The following is an 18,547-nucleotide window of genomic DNA, read 5'->3' as shown; positions in this document are numbered from 1 at the left end:
GTTAATACACACCTCCATCTATGACAAAAGTAGTCACAGACTAAGGTAAGAGATACATAACATTAAACAGTGACAGATATATAAATTGACCCAATCTGCATGTTTGGGTCAACAGTAACAACATTCTATTTTATACTAATGTTTTCCTTTTTTAAAAAAACAGTAGTTTTTCCTATGTGTATTTTAAATTAAGGAACATATTCTATAAAGTCTTGCTTTCTTGCTAGATTATTGCTCATTCAGAGTGCTAACAACCCCAGAGCTACCCACCATCTTGGCTTCATGGCTGTAAACTAATCAATATTAAGCTAACTGTTCTAATGTGATTCAAATACATAATTTCAATGAAAATATTTACATATAGAGAATAATTTACTGATCTCTCCAGCAAATGAACACAGAGTGTTGAAGAAAAAAGTAAGATTATAAATACAGATAGTTAAAAGATGAACGAAAATCTTACATTATGAGAAAGCAGAATTTGCTAACAAAAATACTCCATAATTGTAATTCTGGCTATAACTTAGAGCTTCATAGATTACTTAATTTATATTTATGCATGGACTATTGAATTGGCATTTATGTTCAGTCTATTACAGACAAAAGACGAATAACCGAGTCCACAATTTGGTTTTGGGCATTATGCCCCGGAACTACAAGTAAATATAATTTAGGATTTTGCAATGTGGTAATGGTGATGCAGCAAAATGGCTACCGAGAAAGTTACATTGCATCATTTATCTTCTTCACACAATTCTGAAATATAAAAATCTTCTAAAAATGTGTTTTTGTAAAGGCGCAGTAAAATGTTTAATTTAAAAATAAATATTAAAAAAACTAGTTGTGGGGAATAGTATAGAGGAAGCCATAATTCTGTCTTTCTTGCAGAAACTTAAGCTTGCTACTGTAGGAAATAGTTCCTCCCAATTATAAATGCAAATATTGAAGGAATAGTATTTCCCTCAAATTCTTATTTTTTTAAATTGTGGAAGAAAATGATAGACAGAGTTACCACGCCCAAATCAATACAAATGACTATCTAGTATAAGATGAAAAAATGCAAAATGTGACTGTATTTTAAGTCCGTATTCTGGTCAGAACAGGGTGAGGGAAATTAAATGGAGCTATTAAGTTTATAATCAAATAGTACTTCATGAACTATTTAAAAATAAAATATATATATATAGAAAATCCAGGAGAGAAAAATTCCTCAAGAAAATGATTCTGCTCCCAGCAACAGCAAGTATCTTCCAGATACAAATTGAAGACTATTTTTGTGCAAGACAGAAATTAATAGCAATAGTACCACCGGCTTTGAATATATTTCACCAGCAACAAAATGGACAGGAGTCATCGTTAAACTAAATATTCTCCTGCTGTTAGAATGAGTGAAAGTAATATGTCATGATACCAAAACATTTCTGATTAAGAACACAAGTTTTGATATGATTTTAAAGATAGGTTCCCTCCCTCCACACAACTATTTTTTGTTAATATTATTTAACTTGTTAAAGAAATAGTATATTCAAACTTAGATGCGTCACAATCAATCACTAGAAAAAATGTACAGTTAAGAATTGGGTCCATCTGTTTGCCAAAATGGTGCCAATAAAAAAATAAAAATAGTAGTAGCTAGGGACACACATTATGTTTATTGCATGGCCTTGGTAAATTTCATCCACACTATATAATCTTAATATAAAAGAACAATCCCATTTCCCAAGGAAGCCCTTTCATTTCAGGAAAAACTTCATGGTTCTTATTAAAAAAAAAACAAGCAGAAGTCTCAACATTCCTGTGACGCACATCTTATTATGCCCCTTTGTGGACGACAAAGAAAAGCAGTAACTGGCAAATTAGTCCAAGGTCACAAAGCTGAGCAAGGTACTAATGTCAAACCCTCTGGCTTCAGGATAGCATCAGAAGACTCAAAACCACCTGCAGACAAGTTCTATACAAGCCTGTGGTTCACTTATATTGTTAACTTGAGACAAGAGATGAACTGTCAAATCTTTCCACAACAGTAGAACAAAAATGATGCCTTTTCACTCACTATAGCTTCACTTTTCATGTTAAAGTATCTTTATGTGAGCAATTACTTATTAAAGCAGCAATGATTAAGAACTGTATTCAGATTTATAAAAATAAATTGACATACACATAAGCAATCTCAACCTTTAGCGCTTGGGTGAGAAAATGCACTTATTTGGGGGAATCAAGAAAAAGTATGTACTATTAATCTTCCTCTTGTACAAATCCAACTCACTCTAAAAATATTTAAGGTATGCCATTACAGAGCATCATGTGACAAGAAAAAGCAAAAACCAATATACAATCCCTAGTGGCTGTATCTAAAAAATGCAAGCTATGTTTGTTTAAATGGCGTCCATCAAAATGAAAGTAACCCAACTTTTTTCAAACCTACTCACTTTTTTTGTTCGTGACAGCAGCAGCAAAATCTCAGCCTGAGAGTATCCCATCACAGATGGACCTCTGATGGACCTCCTCTGCAGAATTAGCACCGCAGGATGCAAGACTGCCTCTGGAGGAGACAGCTTTGCAAAGCAAGGACTCTCAATGGGGAGAAGGAGAAATGAAGGTGGTACATTTCCAATGGAATAATTTCAAATTAGGCATAACACTTGACAACGGAGAAGAAGAGTAAAAAACGAAGTTATGTTTGAGAGAGTAGCAGAGGAGGTAGGTATCTGTCACATCTATCCGTCTTCTCCTTTCACGTATCATGTCCATTTCCAGATATGGCTTCCTGGTTATTTCTCCTTCCTTCTGAATAGAAGACTATGCTTGTTCATTCTTCCTGGGACTATTAAAGCCTGCAAGCAATAAAATCTTGAAACAATACTTGAGAAGACAGGAGTAGTTTAAAATAATCAAGATGGCAAATCAAAATGTTATCTGATCTGGTTCCAAAGCCAGAAAACTACTGCTGAACAACCGGCTATATTTGACTCTCTCAATGCCAGTGAGTCACCCACACAGATTCTTATATTATTGTTAAATCCTTCAGTTTACTGAAACACTTCATGAGAACGTGCCACAGGAAATTGTCCCCCATGCTCTGTGATAATGCTTATTGCTTAGAATTTCATTGAAATTCCAAAAGAAAAAGAAGGAAAAAACATAGACTTCATCCTCCATAATAATTTTATATCTGGAATTGGCTTTGGGATAGGTCAGAAGGGAAAACATAGTTGATCTGAAATGGTAAAGAATCACGTCTACTTAGATACGATATGTACCATAAATGAAAGATTTCCAGCACCCCCTACCAGAACTGGTTATAGTTCACAACTGTCCAACTATCTTAGAAACTATCTCATTTAAAAGCAAAATAAAACAACCAGAAAGTAAACTTTGTATTTCTTACCACTATATTCATCCAGCACTCACTTTCGATTCACAGTGTTGTCATCTAAGACACAGTTTTTGTTCTAAGTTCTGTCCAGCCTTTTACAGATTCTTCTCTAACAAGCAATCTCTCTATCCTCAAGAGAGTTTATAACAGAAGAAAACTGCTTGGTCTAGTTAAGAGTTTTTTCACACAAAGGCAAAGATAGACACCCACTGAAGTCTCTTTTTGTTATCTCCTCTGAAGGCTATAATAAATGTCACGTCATCGTGGCTTGTCTCACAGCAGCCGGAAATATGCCTGTCACTGATGCAACTCGAGTCACAGAATATTTGTTTTTCCTTCTGCGTCACTTGCACCAGTAATAAACTAAAGTAATCTACAATAGACAAGCTCCTGCTTTTTCTCTTTAAAACACTAGCTCTGAAAATATAGACACATTCTAAAGTGCTTGCTGCAAAGGAGAGGAGTGGGTGGGGAATAAAAGCAAATAGCCAACATTTTAAGTCACAAACTGTTCAGAACCTCTTTTAAAGCATTTGGAATGGAATATTTAGATTTGATATTCTGACTCTAACCAATCTCAGATAGCATTTCACCTGCCATTGCTTCTCCCTCCAATGGAAATCAGTGTTTAGAATGAAAGCCCTCCCCAGCCAATCATGTGCAAGCTCAGGCACTCAGTTAATGATGCAGCAGTACAGGGAAGACTATCACATGTGAGCTGGAAGGCTGCCAACATGGAGACACGCAGAGAGAAAGGTAAACAACTTTCCGACGCCAAAATGATGACATTTAATTCTTAAATGGAATCTTCCCTTCTTAACTCACCCTCTGTCAGTTGGTCTGGAGCTTCACAATGTACCTGTCCCCTCTCCACCCCCCCTCCAACCAATGCTTTCTAAACCTAATAACATGCCAAGCAAAGATCCCTGCGTCATCATTTGTCTATTTGCCACTTTCTTAACTCTGCAGATACAGATTCTCAGCTTTAAAGATCCAGAGTGTTTTGATAAATCTCTCTGCCAACTTTTTGATTTAATAAGGAAATTGGGGAAGGGGGTATTAGATGGCATCCTGTGCAAAGCTACTGTTCTATTTCCCTTCCTTGTTTTTTGACTATGCATTATAGCTAGCTACACACTGACATTTTACAACTTGTGCCTTCATTCCATTAGTCTGATGCAGGACATAGAAACAACATTTAGCCACAGGAAAATACTACTGGATGAAAAGTTTGAGGGATGGGAGGGCAGAAAGATATCTCTAGCCACATACATACAAAGTGAGACACTCAGTTCAACTCCCCTCCCCAACTCCGATAAAAAAAAATACGTACGTATTTAACAGAGGAACCATGAGCTCTGCTCATCTACACCTGTGCAGTCCTCAACCCTCTGTTCGCTCTGCCGCAGCACAGAACATTCCAGAATTTTCCTCCCATTAACCCTTCCTATATCTACCCCCCCACCTTTGCGGGATTAATTGCGTCACATCTTTCCGGTACCATCAGTGGACAAAATCCACTTTTCTTCAACAAGTTCCCAAATAATGTTTCTTTAAAGAAAAAAAAACATGCTAGATTGAAAAGGAACCATGCTTCCCAATGTTGTTATTACTTCTCTTGCATGATCTCTCTCTCTCTCTCTCTCTGTCTCTTGCTGCAGTAGGCTGTTGCTAGTAGACCTATCGACAGAGCTGGCTCTCACTCTCTCCCTCTAAGCTGTGTGACGCAGCTCAAAATTCTCCAGGCTGCTCCTTGTGTTTTAACAGCAGAATTGCAGCTTTTCCCTAGAGAGCCGATGCCAGCAGTATCAGGGCCAGAGAAACCAAGACAGAAAGTCGCTCCCCAGCTAAGCACCCAAGTTATTTATATCTCCCTGTTCTCTCCTTACTTTGGCTTCTCTGCTTCTTTTCCACTCTTCCCTCACGTTTGCATCATCAGCTTCTCGTGGCTCCACCACTGCTACACTTGCTCAGTTAACTCTTTTAGGAGTGGCAGTTACAGGTTCCACTCTGGGGCAGCAGAACTGGAAACACAGTTGTTTGTTTTCAATTGTGTGCAGGAGATCTGACCGAAAGAAATACAACAGCCTCAAAACAGATGGCAATTTCCAAGCAGCCATACAGTAAATGAATTAACCCCTTTAAAGGACAGAGAATACCAAGAAAACAGCTGCTTTCCTCCAGGACTGGGCACACTGTCCAATAAGTGATTCACTTTTTTGTTGTACGAATGAGTACATGTAGTCCTCAACATACAGCCACAACTGAATCCCAAAATTTTGTGTTGCTATATGAGACAGTTGTTAAATGAGTTTTGCTCCATTTTACAACCTTTCTTGCCACAGTTGCAAAGTGAATCGCTGTAGTTGTTAATACTATGGTTGTTAAGTGAAGGTGGCTTTTTCATTGATTTTGCTTGTCAGAAGGTCGCAAAAGGTGTTCAAGTGACCCTGGGACACTGCAACCATTGTAAATATAAGCCAGTTGCCAAGTGTCAGAATTTTGATCATGTGACCATGGGGATGGTGCAAAGGTTCTAAGTGTGAAAAATGGTCATAAGTACTTTTTTCAGTGCCGTTGCAACTTTGAATGGTCAGTAATGAGTGGTTGTAAGCCAAGGACTACCTGTAGTTATGAATATCAAGCCTACCGCTTTCAATTGAAAGAAGTGGCAATGAAGGAACAGGATAAAATACCTCAGATCAGATCAGATTCGGATGCATAAAATCTGAAGGTCCAAGTCACCAACAGTGGTATGCTCAAATGTTTGTTTCTTCTTTGCCAGCTAATCCTCTGAGCTCTGCGGGACTAGGCAGCAGCAAATGAGTTGCCTCCAAAATGTTCCTAAGGGGGTGGGCAACGTTCCCTGAATCTCAGACAACAATTTAATCCCTTCTTTACCACTGGTAAGTATGCTGGGAGGTTAAAGGCTTGTTCCAACAGTGAGAGAAAATAATTGGAAACATTAAGGAAAGGAAGAAAATGATCAGTATGACAAAAGAACATAATTCAAAAATGAAAGGCAGCTTCCCTTAAAGCAAGACCACAGATGAAAGAAAAATCTGGAGTGATCACCCTACACAGAAATATGCCAGCCTTAATTCTTGCACTGGAAGGCAATTCCTCATCTCCTCCTTTACTGAGCTATTTTAAAGTCCTTCAAGCCTGATAGTGACATCGGTTATGCACAGATGCATACAAAAACAACTGCAAGCTTTCACATACAGTACTAAGCAATGCACCAAGATACTGAGCTTAGAATGCATAGGGAGGAAAAGCAAAGGGTAGGCACTGAACGAAGAAACAGGCCAAGGCACAACTGAACCTCCCAAGAACTCTCACAGAACTTCTTTGTAGCAGCCAGTTTTCTTCTGTCATTTCCTTTATTCATGCTCCAGAGTTTCAGTCAATCATCCTTAACTGAAATTCAAATGAAACAGTGTTTATCCCTGCCCTGATGCCCAAATGGATCCAAATGAGAATGGGACTCCCATTTGAGTTGCTGCCCAAAACTTATTTTACAAAGGAATGAAACTGTAAATTATCAGTGACTCAGCAAAACAGCAGGAAGCCAAATATTTTAATTCAATGGAAAAAGCTAGATTGGATCCCAATTTGCTTAATGAATAGAACTTTAAGAGGATAATCTCAGAAAAAGTAGCTTTTCCAAAGAATCAGAACTTCCTGGAATTGCCCTCTGATGACTAGTACACATGAGAGAAGACGTTTCAACAAAACAAGAATAAAATAAAAATTAAAAAGCCTGCCATTCCTTCACATGTCTGATGAGTACAAACTGTTCCTAAAAGTGAAACATGCCCTTATGTTTCTTAATTTATAATTGGAAAGCAACCTGTAATGGACAAACTATAGAGTAAAAAGCACAATGGTGTCCCCTTGAGCTAAAACAAGACAATTTGCTGATGACAATATTGGTTGGTGAATAATGTTTCCAAAAAGCAAGCTATACCATAATGATTACAGGCAGCCATGAGAGGTATATTTGCACCAGAAATGTGATAGGTTTGTTGGTAAACCTAGAACCACATATGTTTCTATCACTATATCATTTCCATTGACTTGTTAATATTAAATTGGTACTGAGTGAGCCATACAGTTTATTACTATGTGCCTCAGAAAGGCTGAGAAATGGCAATGCAGACAGTTACAACTTAACCGTTCTGTTTTGTCCCCCCCCCCCACAACAGAAACAGTTTGGTACATCTTTAAAAGGCAGTATCTTTCATACCCCCCTTTTTAGTGGATCAGAATCTTTATTTTTCTCTCCAGAATGGAAGCAAAAGCATAAAAGAACAGCAGTAGTCTAATATCCAAAGTGTCAACATTAGAGAAGGACGCCATGATTGAACTTAAAATGGGAACTAAATTACTGCTGCTTTAAAAAAAGTCAGCAAGTATGTACTGAAAGTGGGAAAAATGCACCCTTAGAAATGGAAAATCTATCATCTTCGCCACTACTTGACAAGCATTGAAGTTATTATAGTGCAACTCATTCAATCATGGAAATCAGAAGCTTAAGAAGGACGGAGGGCATATCTTACCTATTAAATATGAGTAGATCAAAAATACATGTCACTGAAACTTGACTCTATGCAAAGAACAAAACTAGAATTACCAGAGGATCAACATAATTATCAAATCACAATAGAAAGAACTGCACACTGCTACAGAGCTTTCTGCCACACATCTTTGAAACTTGGTATAGGAAACTCCTGTTCTTCAATCTATGCACAACATAATTGCTTCACGGCATCTGGCTCTCTCAACGAAACATGAGATAATGATCTAAAGGTCATATTTGTGCATAACAATTCTTCCACCAGTAGCACCAGCAGTTGTTGTAATTCCAACAAAAGGCAGTCTATGGATAAACTCTGAAAATTCCTTGCAGGTTCATAGCATGACAATGACAAATCATTTCAAGGCCCTTATTTACTCTATAGCTGAAGATCAAACAACACCAAACTATATGCAACACCAAACAAGTTCCTTCCTTGGAATAACTAAGGTGCAGTTATTGATGTATGCAAAAGAACCCTTTAACTCAACCTCTTAGCAAGGAAGCTTAGTCATTTCTAAATATAGTACATATATAAGTATGCAAACCCAGAAAGCGATTCTATATTCAATTGGTAAAGTTTCAATATTAAAAATGTTCTATTGTACTTGCAAAGAATGTGTAACGTTAATTCTTCAGTTCATTCAGGGGTTCAATTAAATTTGAAAATGTTGATCTGTAAACTAGATTTGGTTTAGAATAAAGCAAGATTATTTTCCCCTCAATAAGCGTGTGAGCTGCTGTGATAGATAGGATTCTGATCTAAAACCAGAGACTCAGATTTAAAGTCCATATTGAATTATAGAAGACAAAATCTCATAAAATAATGGTTATAATAAAGAAGGAAAACAGTCCCGTTGAATGATCTATGTAATAATAACTATAAAAAGTTATAAAGTGCAGTGCTTTGACAATAGAGAGTAGAATGTTGCCTTAATAAGAGTAAGGTTTCAAAAAATTTGAATTTATTTTTAACTGTAAATTTGAAGCATTTTTAAAGCTTGCTATCTATTACTTAAAAATTATATGTTAAAGTTATCAAGGAATATAAAGCTAATTTTTCAGTAAATAGACAACAAGTGTTATGCTGCATAGCTGCAAAAATGCTTGCAAACTAATTTTAGGAAGTACAAGAAATTGCACATCCAGCAACAAACAGCAATAAAATTCAAGAGTGGAACTTAACAGCAAGCTTAAAATACAGAACACAAAGTCCTAGTAATGCTGAGACAATGCAGGATCGTAAACCTTATAAGAAATTATTATGCAATCACATTCAAGAAATTAATTGTGGGTTTCCGAATTGTCCTTTGGCACCAAGGGATGCTGCTGTCCTTAATTTAATTTTAAATGTAAAATATATTCAATTGATAAATATCTTGTGTTATAGCTATGACAGCATCAGTAATGGAACTATTTTAGGAAACTGTACAGAGCAGGGATTTAATATTGAATATCTGTATCCACTCTACAGGTGAGTGAAATGTCAAGAAGCTGTAAGTAGGAAAAAAAGACAAGCTTCTGAACAGGAGAAACCAGTATTGCTTAAGATATTTCCATAAAGATTTGCTAAGAACAAAGAACACAGGGTGCCTCCTACAATGGAAGTTCACTTGACAACATAAGTGGAGGTAGTGGGGTTTGCACTGGTGGCACAGAAATAGCCATTCTCTGTTTGGCATCCTGTGCTTCATGAGTCATGGAAGAAACGCATGAGGAAAAAAGCTTTAGAGGCAAGCGTATATTGTATGCTAGGAATGTAAAGAAATGCAAGGTGATTGTGTTGCTATTAACAATCTGAAGATTTATTCTTATACTGTTTCCAGTTGGGTTAGGTGTAGTACAAACACAAGTACGCATTTATTCAGATTCCAATTTGAATGTGGCATCTTAGGCTTATTCCCCACTAAACATGGTCAGTTTTTTCCCTAGCACAGAAAGACAATTGTAAGAAACAAGAATTCAGGAAAAAAAATAGTGGGCTTCTATATCCCTTTTTTAACTTGTCACTGTGGGAGGAATTGATAATTTCTCATATCTGTCATATGAACATCTAACTATCTCTACAACACACAGAAGGAACTCTGTTTTGAAATCCATTTTCTAACAGAAATATAAGAGAAGTTAATCTATCATCGATTATTCACTTCAAGTAAACAAATATTCTCACGTATACACATTTTAAATAGTGAATACAGCAAGTAAATACACTGGGCAATTGACATAAATTAGTCTTTTAAAAAATCAAGTAAAATGATAGAAAATAATGTCATTCAAAATCTGAGCATAATCATTAGCCTAGTAAAATTTGCACATCCCTGGATTAAAATGTTGAACTATCATAAAGGCAAAGATATTTAGAATACACTATCACAAAATAATCATATTAATACTATTTGAATCCAAAGATGGAACAGCACAGAACAGATTTGATAATAAACTGTGAGTTCTGATAACTTTGCCAGCAGCTTCAAAATCTATTGTAATAAAACTGCAAATGTCAAGACTCCTCAACTTTCCAGTTTAAAGAATCCTTTTTGAGAAGCATCGAGCAAACGAGGCTTACTTAACAATACTGGTTCTTGCAATGTAAAAAACAAAATGTTACTTATGTTTTTAAAGGAGCCATGCACTCATAAAACTCAATATTATTCCTTAATGGAAATAGATATCATGACTGTTCATTCTTCTTTCTCCTTCTTTCCACTACTTAGATGAAAAACCATGGGTCAATTGTCTTCTGCAAATAGGCAAGAATATAAACAGTTCTTAGCTACCTAATTGGAACATTGAGATTTTTTTTTTGCTCTATACGGATAAAAACATCAATATTAACAGATCACAGCCAAGATATTAGGGAAATAAGAATGTATCAGAGTTTGTTATACTGAACTCAAACTTTCCAATACAAATATAGGGTGAGATTCCTTAATATTCTGTTATTTAAAAGTGACATGAAAGTTTTTGAAAAGGGAGAGAAAAAAAGTTCAAAAGAAACAGGAAGTTGGTGCTGCAACAGATAGAGTTAAGAGTTATGTAATTTCTTTACTGGGGCATGGATAGGACAGCACATGCTTGCTGATTAACTAAAAATAGAATAATCCCAATTACAGCCACACTTCAACTTTTTCCTAGGTTTCATGTTTCATGAGCTCACAGAGAACTCATGAATGGAGAAGGTGGGAAGAAAGAGACAGAAGACCAAACAGCAAGAGATCATTTTATTTTTCTTCTAACTTAGAGAACATAAATATCAAAAAAATCTTCTTTCCTACTCTAATTTTCTAGGTTGTTATATTTCAGATCTGAGTAGGCTGTTCTAGATTATTTGCTTTTAAGATCCATATTTTCCAATGTGAACATAAAATATAGTAAAGAAATGAAAATCTGCTGTTTTGATTAGTTTTACAATAATCACTTAAACAATGCAAAGAAAACAATAGTTTGCCAATGGCCACTTTAAAAATTAACAGACTTTGTAGAACTAATTCTAGATGTGGCCAGCATATAAAACATGTCTGAACACCATACATTCACAAATAAAAATGAGAAAACTAACAATGGTTGTTCTTATTCAGTACATTGGAGGTTTGGCTAAACATCTTTCAGCACTTGTTTTCTATATTTACATCTTTTTTCCTACATACATGAAATACATCCGTATAATCTTTTCCTAAGAACAGGGGGAAATGAAATAAAATAAAAGGCATGCTCTGTCATAGTAATCATGGCTTTTATTGTAAGGTTTAAAATGAAGCATGAACATTCAACCAATCATGCTTGCAGTTTTAGTTTTGAAGAGCTGGCACTCTTCATAGCCATATTTATAGAATGACATGTATGCAAAATAAAGAAAAAAAGACTGAGGAGAAATATATCCACACACATGCATACTGCATCTTTTAATCTTCATCTTCATATTCTGTTATATGATCAAATTATTAACATCTAGCAATAAACATCAGGAAAAAAGTAGAAAATTAACCCAATATATCACCCAAATTTCTAAGTAGCAATTCCTTAGAAGTATTTTCTGTTATAAAATACATTACCGATATACAGAGATTTTACTACTTTTAAATTTGTATTTTGATTGTGTACCGTCAAATTTTTCTCATCTGTTAATGTGAAACTAATGAACAAAATACTACAGTTTTACAAATTTTCAACATAATTTTATAGTTTTGATAAACATAGCAAAAAAATGGGGAAAGGGAAAAGAAAAATGATCTGAAAATTAGCTTATAAGCAGAACTTCAAAACTTTGACCATGTTGCTAAGTTTTCTTGCTTTTCCCTTTGTTGAAAAAAGACTGATTTAAATATTGACAAAGAACATGTGTCACATTTTATTACTGAACATGAAAGGATAATTGAAACATTTCTGTAAAAGCTGAAATGGAATGAGAAATAGAAGCCATGATAAAATAACAATTGCATGTCATTATATGGGAAAGATATTCAAATTTATATTTGTAGTTATTAAAGGAGAAAATGACAATGAAATTGCTATAAATATTATCATAGAATAATGGTAGCAAAGCAGATAGAGAACATATTAAATCTGCTTTCAAAAACTTTCTCTGGTAATCAAGACAGCAAAGAAATAAAAGTGGGTGTCCTGAGTAAATGAAAGTTAAAACTTACCACTTAGCTCTTTTCACCTACCATGTATTGAAACAACAGGATACCCCATCATTTTTGTCTGAGTCCTAATCATCTATGTCCGTGAACCTATGGCACGTATGCCGGAAGTGGCACGCAGAACCATTACTGCTGGCACATGAGCCCTCGCCCAGAGAAGGTCTACTGTGCAAGCGCAGCCTACCCAACAGCTGACTGTTGGGTATCTGGCGCCCATTCGTGGGGGCGCACATACACAAAAATGCACAGCGTGTGGACTTCCGGTTTGTCGGCTTCGCGAGCGGCAGGGATTTGCGAAGCTGCGCGATCCCTGCCGCGCTAGCCGCTTCTGGGGCTCCGACCCAGACGGGTACGGAGCTAGGCTGCCCTGCAGGGGCAGCTGAAGGTAGGGGGGATCCGGAGAGGGGATTGGGGGTGTTGCAGACCCCCTCCCCGGCCGGCAGAACCCCCTTTTCCCAGGACGGTGCAGCGGCGGTCTGTAATGGCCGCCACAAAGAAGCTGGCAGCCGGGTAAGAATGCGCAGGAGGAAGTGGAGAAAGTGCTTGAGAGGAGAAAGTTTTTCTTGGCTCCTAGGACTCTAAGACATATTTAATAAAATTCCTGAAAAGTATGACTTTCTGAATAATACCTGCCAGAAGAGGAAAAAAGCGGCTGTTTGAAGGTGCTGAAAGGATAGCTTTCCCTCTCTTCCTACGGAATAAATAACTGGATATTAAGAAACCTATTTTTTTTAGGTGAAAATTGGTTTTAAGCGATGAGTGGGAAGAGAGAGGATTAAAAAGAAAATATTTGTATGCTAAGACTTTGTTGGAGCAGATGCCTTAAGGATTTGAAGACTAGAATATATTGTAATAAGATTTTAAACAGATTTGGACTTTCTTTCTCTTTGATTGATATTACCCCAGAAGGAGAAAGTGAGAACTCTGCCTTGGTTTGGACTGACTGATAACTTTGGGACTGTTTTATTTTTTTTTATTTTCTTTTGAATATTCTGGTTGTTGTAAGAAGAAAGAAGGGGAAAAGAAAAGAAAAGATTTATAATGGCTCTTTCTGTTGAGGAACTAAGAAAAGAATATGAACAAGCAAAAAAAAATGGTAAAGATGGTGTGGAAGAAGCTTTCCTTTTTTTTAGAAATGGCGCTTACTAATTATCAACAAACATTACAACAGATGAAGACAGCAGAGGAACAAGAAAGAAAGGAAGGAGCCATTTTTAATGAATCTCAGAATTTGATCCAGAAAGAAGGAAGAGAGAAAGAAAAGAAAAGAAGAGAAAAGAAGAAAACTAAAGGACTTAAGGACTTAAGATCTAAAAACACATTTAAGAAAGGGAAAAATAAGGTGCAAAACCAATATGATGATAGTAAACAAAAGGGAAAAGGAATACGACAGAGAAGGGAAGCCGGTAAGGCAGAGGCTAGAAGAAGGGGGGGTAGAAAGGTTTGTTGGGAGAAGAAAGAAAGGGAAAAGGTGGAGAAAAGCTACAATGTTTTGAAATTAAATGAAAAAAAGGAATTTTTTATGGATAATGGATAAAGTATAATTTTTTTAAAAAAAAAAGATTTTGCAAGGTACATAAGATGAGATGGTAGTATTGTAATGGTTTAAGAGTTGATAAGAGATTAAAATGTTAAAATGTTTAAAAATGATTGGCTTTAAAATTTAATAATAGGGGAGGTTTAGAATACTGTTTTAATTAAAGAGTTTAATAAGATTATGGTATTGATGTTATTATAAAATTTTTATTATAGTATCTTTTTTTAATATTTGGACTTATTGTCTAATTATGTACTTAATTATGTTGGATGTATTAGTTAGATAGAATGTACCAAGCAAAATCGGATTGGGTATTAGATATTATTTTAAAGATTAATTTGATTAACTTAGGGGGGGAGATAGAAAGGCATCATACTCTGATTAATGATTTCAGGAGAAACTTATTTTCTTTTTTTTTATAAGGAATGAGACAAAGGGATGATAAAAAATGGACAAAAGATATAAATATAATGATTCAAACTAAGATGATTAATTAAGATAGAATTAAGAAGTGTGAAATATGTGGAGAAGTTAATATAGAAGGCTTAGAATGGTAAATAAAATAAGTAATGATATGTAAGATGAGCATGAATATAATTGAAGTCCATGAAGAGAGAGACACCTGGATCCAAGTTACTTTCCAAAAAGATTTTTTTTATGTTTTGTGTGTTGTGTGTATATGTCTTTTTGGGGGGGAGAATTAGTAAAAACTTGTAGAAATATAGAATGAGAATAATGGTAACTAAGTCAGAAAGAAACAGATGAAATAATAATAATGATATTGAATAAGAGTAAAGAGAAGTAAAGAGAAATTGAATAAGAGGTTTTGGTATGTTATATGGAAATGGTTTAAAACAGAATCATAATTTATCTGACTTGTTAAAGTTACAATGAAAAAAGGTTTAAACATGTAATGAATAATGATAATTTGTGTGTTTTAAAAATTAATAAAACTTGTTTAAAAAAAAAAAATGCACAGCGTGTGGGAGGCTCATGCATGCATGTGCAGAACTATGCAGCACACAAGGGTATGGGCCCCCCCACGTGCATTGCCTTCTGGGTGATGGCACGTGAGCGCAAATGCACAAACACGCGCGCATTTATCGGCACAGGAGCCCCAAAAGGTTAGCCACCACTGATCTATGTTGATCCCATTATATAGACTAGACCAGGAAATCACTTCCACAGGAAGGCTAAAACTATTTTTTTAATTGAAATTAGCCTTAGTAATAGAATCTTGCAAGTTTGATTGGGTTGTACATTATTTCCTCTCCTTTTTACCCTCCAGTGAAACAAAGAGGTCTCTTTGCCAGAGCTACTTTGAAACATTGTTTTATTTCTCAGGTCTCAAAAAATTAAGCCCCCTGGACTCGCCGGTGGCACTTCCATCAAAGACGGACTGAAGACTGCAATCGTGCACGGCTTCAATCTGTGTTTATCCTGTTGAAACGTCCCAATGGGACCAGTTCTATCTTGGACACACGTCGGAGGGGTGGGGGAAGAGGGGGAGACCGCCAGCTAGGTCGAGGGAGCTGCATCTCCCCTCCCTGGCTAGGTATACTCCCCTTGAAGACAGGAGGTAGCGGCAGTTTTAATGGCTGCCCTGAAGACTGAAAGCTTCCGGGACTTAAATGTGTGCTGGAGTGGTGAAGCGGTGAGCAGCATGTAACCAGGCAAAGGATTTTGGATTTTTTTTGACAACCCGAGAAACAAAAGAAAAGAGTCCTCATTTAAGAATGTGCAGGCATGGTATTCCCCTCTGAAAAAAAAATCAGGGCCGGCCAAAAGAGACCCCCCCACCGCGCGCCAAGAAATCGCTGCCCAGCTCCCTTTTCCTGCCGCTCAGCGGCCTCCGCTCGCACTGCCCGCCCGGGCTCCGCTCGCACCGCCCGCCCGCCTGGGCTCCGCTCGCACCGCCCGCCCGCCCGGGCTCCGCTCAGGTATCCGGCTGGGGCTGTCAGGAGTTGCTACCGCCGGTGCGGCTCCGCGCGTCTCCAGTCCCGCGTTGCCTCGGGAAGGGAAAGGCAAAACCAGGAGCCGCTGCTGCCGTTGCAAAGCGCCGCCGCAGCTCTTCCTTTTTGCCTTTCCCTTCCTGAGGCAGCGCGGAACTGGAGCCACGCAGAGCCGCGCCAGCGGTAGCAACTCCTGACTTGGGGCCTCTGAGGGGAGGGGAAGGAGGAGAAGAAGGGGGAAAGGGGGGGCGATTCCCAAAAAAATTGGAATTCCGATTTTAATTGGAAGAATATCATGTCTGAATGTGGCAGCGGCAAATGGAAAAAAAGAGGAAATTATAAGGTAAATAAAAAACCAGATTATAAAAGGACTATAACGGAATTAGAGTCCAAATTTGGAATAAGATACAGAAATTAGCATTAATTAGGCATTGGATAGAATGCTGGATTTGCCTGGAATTGACTATATTTAAAAGAGCTAATGGTTGAGAATTAGCGGAATTAATACAACTGAAAAGAGAAAAAAGAACTTTGAAAAGTGGAAAGCGATGTAGAGCGCCATCTAATGATGAAAGGCACTTTTTCTCTTATGATTTCATGGAAAATTACTGGTCTTACAAATGTGTGAATGAGAAATGAAATGAAATGAAAGACTATATTATAATAATAACCCCGGAAGCACCAAAAAAGGAGGGATTACAGCAAAGGGACAAGTGAAGATAATATCTTTGGACCTTTTGGTGTTGATTGTGACAAGGAGACAGAAGGATTAACAAGAGGAATTGAGATAAACAGATATTTTTGGCAAGGACTAAAATAAAAGACACTGATTTTTAATAAAATAAAGAATAACTCAACTGATTAAAAAATGGAAGAAATAGGCAAAGAATTCAAGTTTGAACTGCAAACTCTGAGAGGAATGTCAAAAGAAAGAATGGAATTTCATTGGACATACTGGCAGAAAAATTAATGGCAATGCAGTTCACAGAACAAAGAAAATTGAAGGAGGAGCAGTTAAAAGAAGAGGAAAGCAGCTTAGAAGAGCACAAACAAGGGACATTGCAAAAAGACATGAAAGAAAACAAAATTAAGTCATTGATAATAGATGTAATAAATAAAAGGGAAAATACTTCCAATATTAAACAAAAGAAAAAGAAGCTGTACAAGAAGAAATTACAAAAGGAGAGAACAGGAAAGGGTGGGAGGGGAAATAAGTGATTGGCAGATAAAAATAAAAACAATACTAGAGGAAAAAAGAGGAGTTAAGAGGAAAGACCAGAAAAACTTAGAAAAGGGAAAGCTGGTCAAAATTATAAGAAACTATAAGGCCAAGAGATTTAGAGATAAGGGTTAAAGATAATATAAAGGGGAGATACCACATGGAAATGTATTTTGGTATTTTTTTTTAGAAATATAGATTGGGGAGATTTGAAGTTTAAAACCTATTGGGAATTACCTTAAGATTTTTATATAATTATATATTAGAAAAATAATGATAGAGTAAGAGAAATTAAGATGGCTTTATTGTTATCAAATCATGTATGTATGTATGTATGTATGTATGTATGTATGTATGTATATAATTGATTATTCAAATTATATTAGAAAAACAGAGAATATGGTAAACTAGAAAAAATTATGCTACTATCACCAAAAAGTGTGGAATGAAAATTAAATAAAATTTTATAGGTTAAACTTGATTAAATGGAAACAAAAAGGAAACTTAATTTTTTCTTTTTCTTTATTGTATATATATTATATTAGACATGAAATAGAAACTGTAATTGATTATATAAAGGATATGAGAAAATAGAGAATATGGTAAACCAGAAAGGATTATATTGGAAAGTAAAGAATTTGTAATGAGAGTATTATATTATGATTAAAAAGGAGGGGAATGAAAATTTAATAAAATTTCATAGGCAAACTTTGGCTAAGTGGAAACAAAGAAAAATATGAAATGGTTATATGAATATCTCTGGAATAAATATAAGATTTATTGTAGACTGGGAGATACCATGTGGATCCCAAATATATTAGCTTTATTTTATTTTTACTCTTTTTTGTTTCTTTATTATATATCGGCTTTGAGAAAGTTAAGATAATAATGAATAATGTAAAATAAAATAGGTGGTAAGCTGAAAATGGAAATAATAGGGGATAAAGAGTGAAAAATATATGTGAGGATGAAATGTTTTTGATATTGAATTAATGAATTGAAATATGAAGTGAGAACTTATTTAAAGATCAGTGGAATAGATGATTTGATATGAAATTAGATAAGAAAGTTGGAAATGTAATTATGACTATGTATAAATGTTGTAACCTGGAATCACATTGCTCACTTGAAGAGATGTGTAAAAATAAAAAATAAATATTTTTTTTTACCTTTTGTTTAGGTAATGGTTCTTACATATGTATTTCATCAAGATAGTTATACCCTGTACAATGCACCAAACT

The 18,547-nt window shown here is 36.0% G+C and overlaps 2 long non-coding RNA genes across 9 annotated transcripts in view; one reads left to right on the top strand and one right to left on the bottom strand.

Annotated features, from left to right (window-relative positions):
- Positions 1–5,407, bottom strand: part of LOC113417020 (uncharacterized) — a 55,830-nt gene extending 50,423 nt beyond the window's left edge. Inside the window, exons 1-2 of one of the 8 annotated variants that reach the window (XR_015748514.1) lie at positions 5,266–5,407; positions 2,430–2,834 (exon numbers count right to left, since the gene is read on the bottom strand). This is a non-coding gene — a long non-coding RNA (uncharacterized LOC113417020). Of the gene's footprint in view, positions 1–2,425; positions 2,835–3,388; positions 4,690–4,709; positions 5,155–5,265 lie in introns of those variants that run through there. The other 7 variants (XR_015748512.1, XR_015748507.1, XR_015748508.1 and 4 more) reach the window with 7 other exon arrangements.
- LOC113417021 (uncharacterized) lies at positions 4,053–17,632 on the top strand. The gene is made up of 3 exons (XR_015748515.1): positions 4,053–4,132; positions 15,480–15,857; positions 16,377–17,632. It is a non-coding gene; the product is annotated as an uncharacterized LOC113417021 (long non-coding RNA).
- Positions 17,633–18,547: the final 915 nt, after the last annotated feature.

The sequence above is a fragment of the Notechis scutatus genome, chromosome 3, assembly GCF_049901735.1.
Source record: "Notechis scutatus isolate UNSWTSFEM ecotype Mainland chromosome 3, rNotScu1.2, whole genome shotgun sequence".
NCBI lineage: Eukaryota > Metazoa > Chordata > Lepidosauria > Squamata > Elapidae > Notechis > Notechis scutatus.
This window is presented reverse-complemented; position numbering and strand designations above follow the sequence as displayed.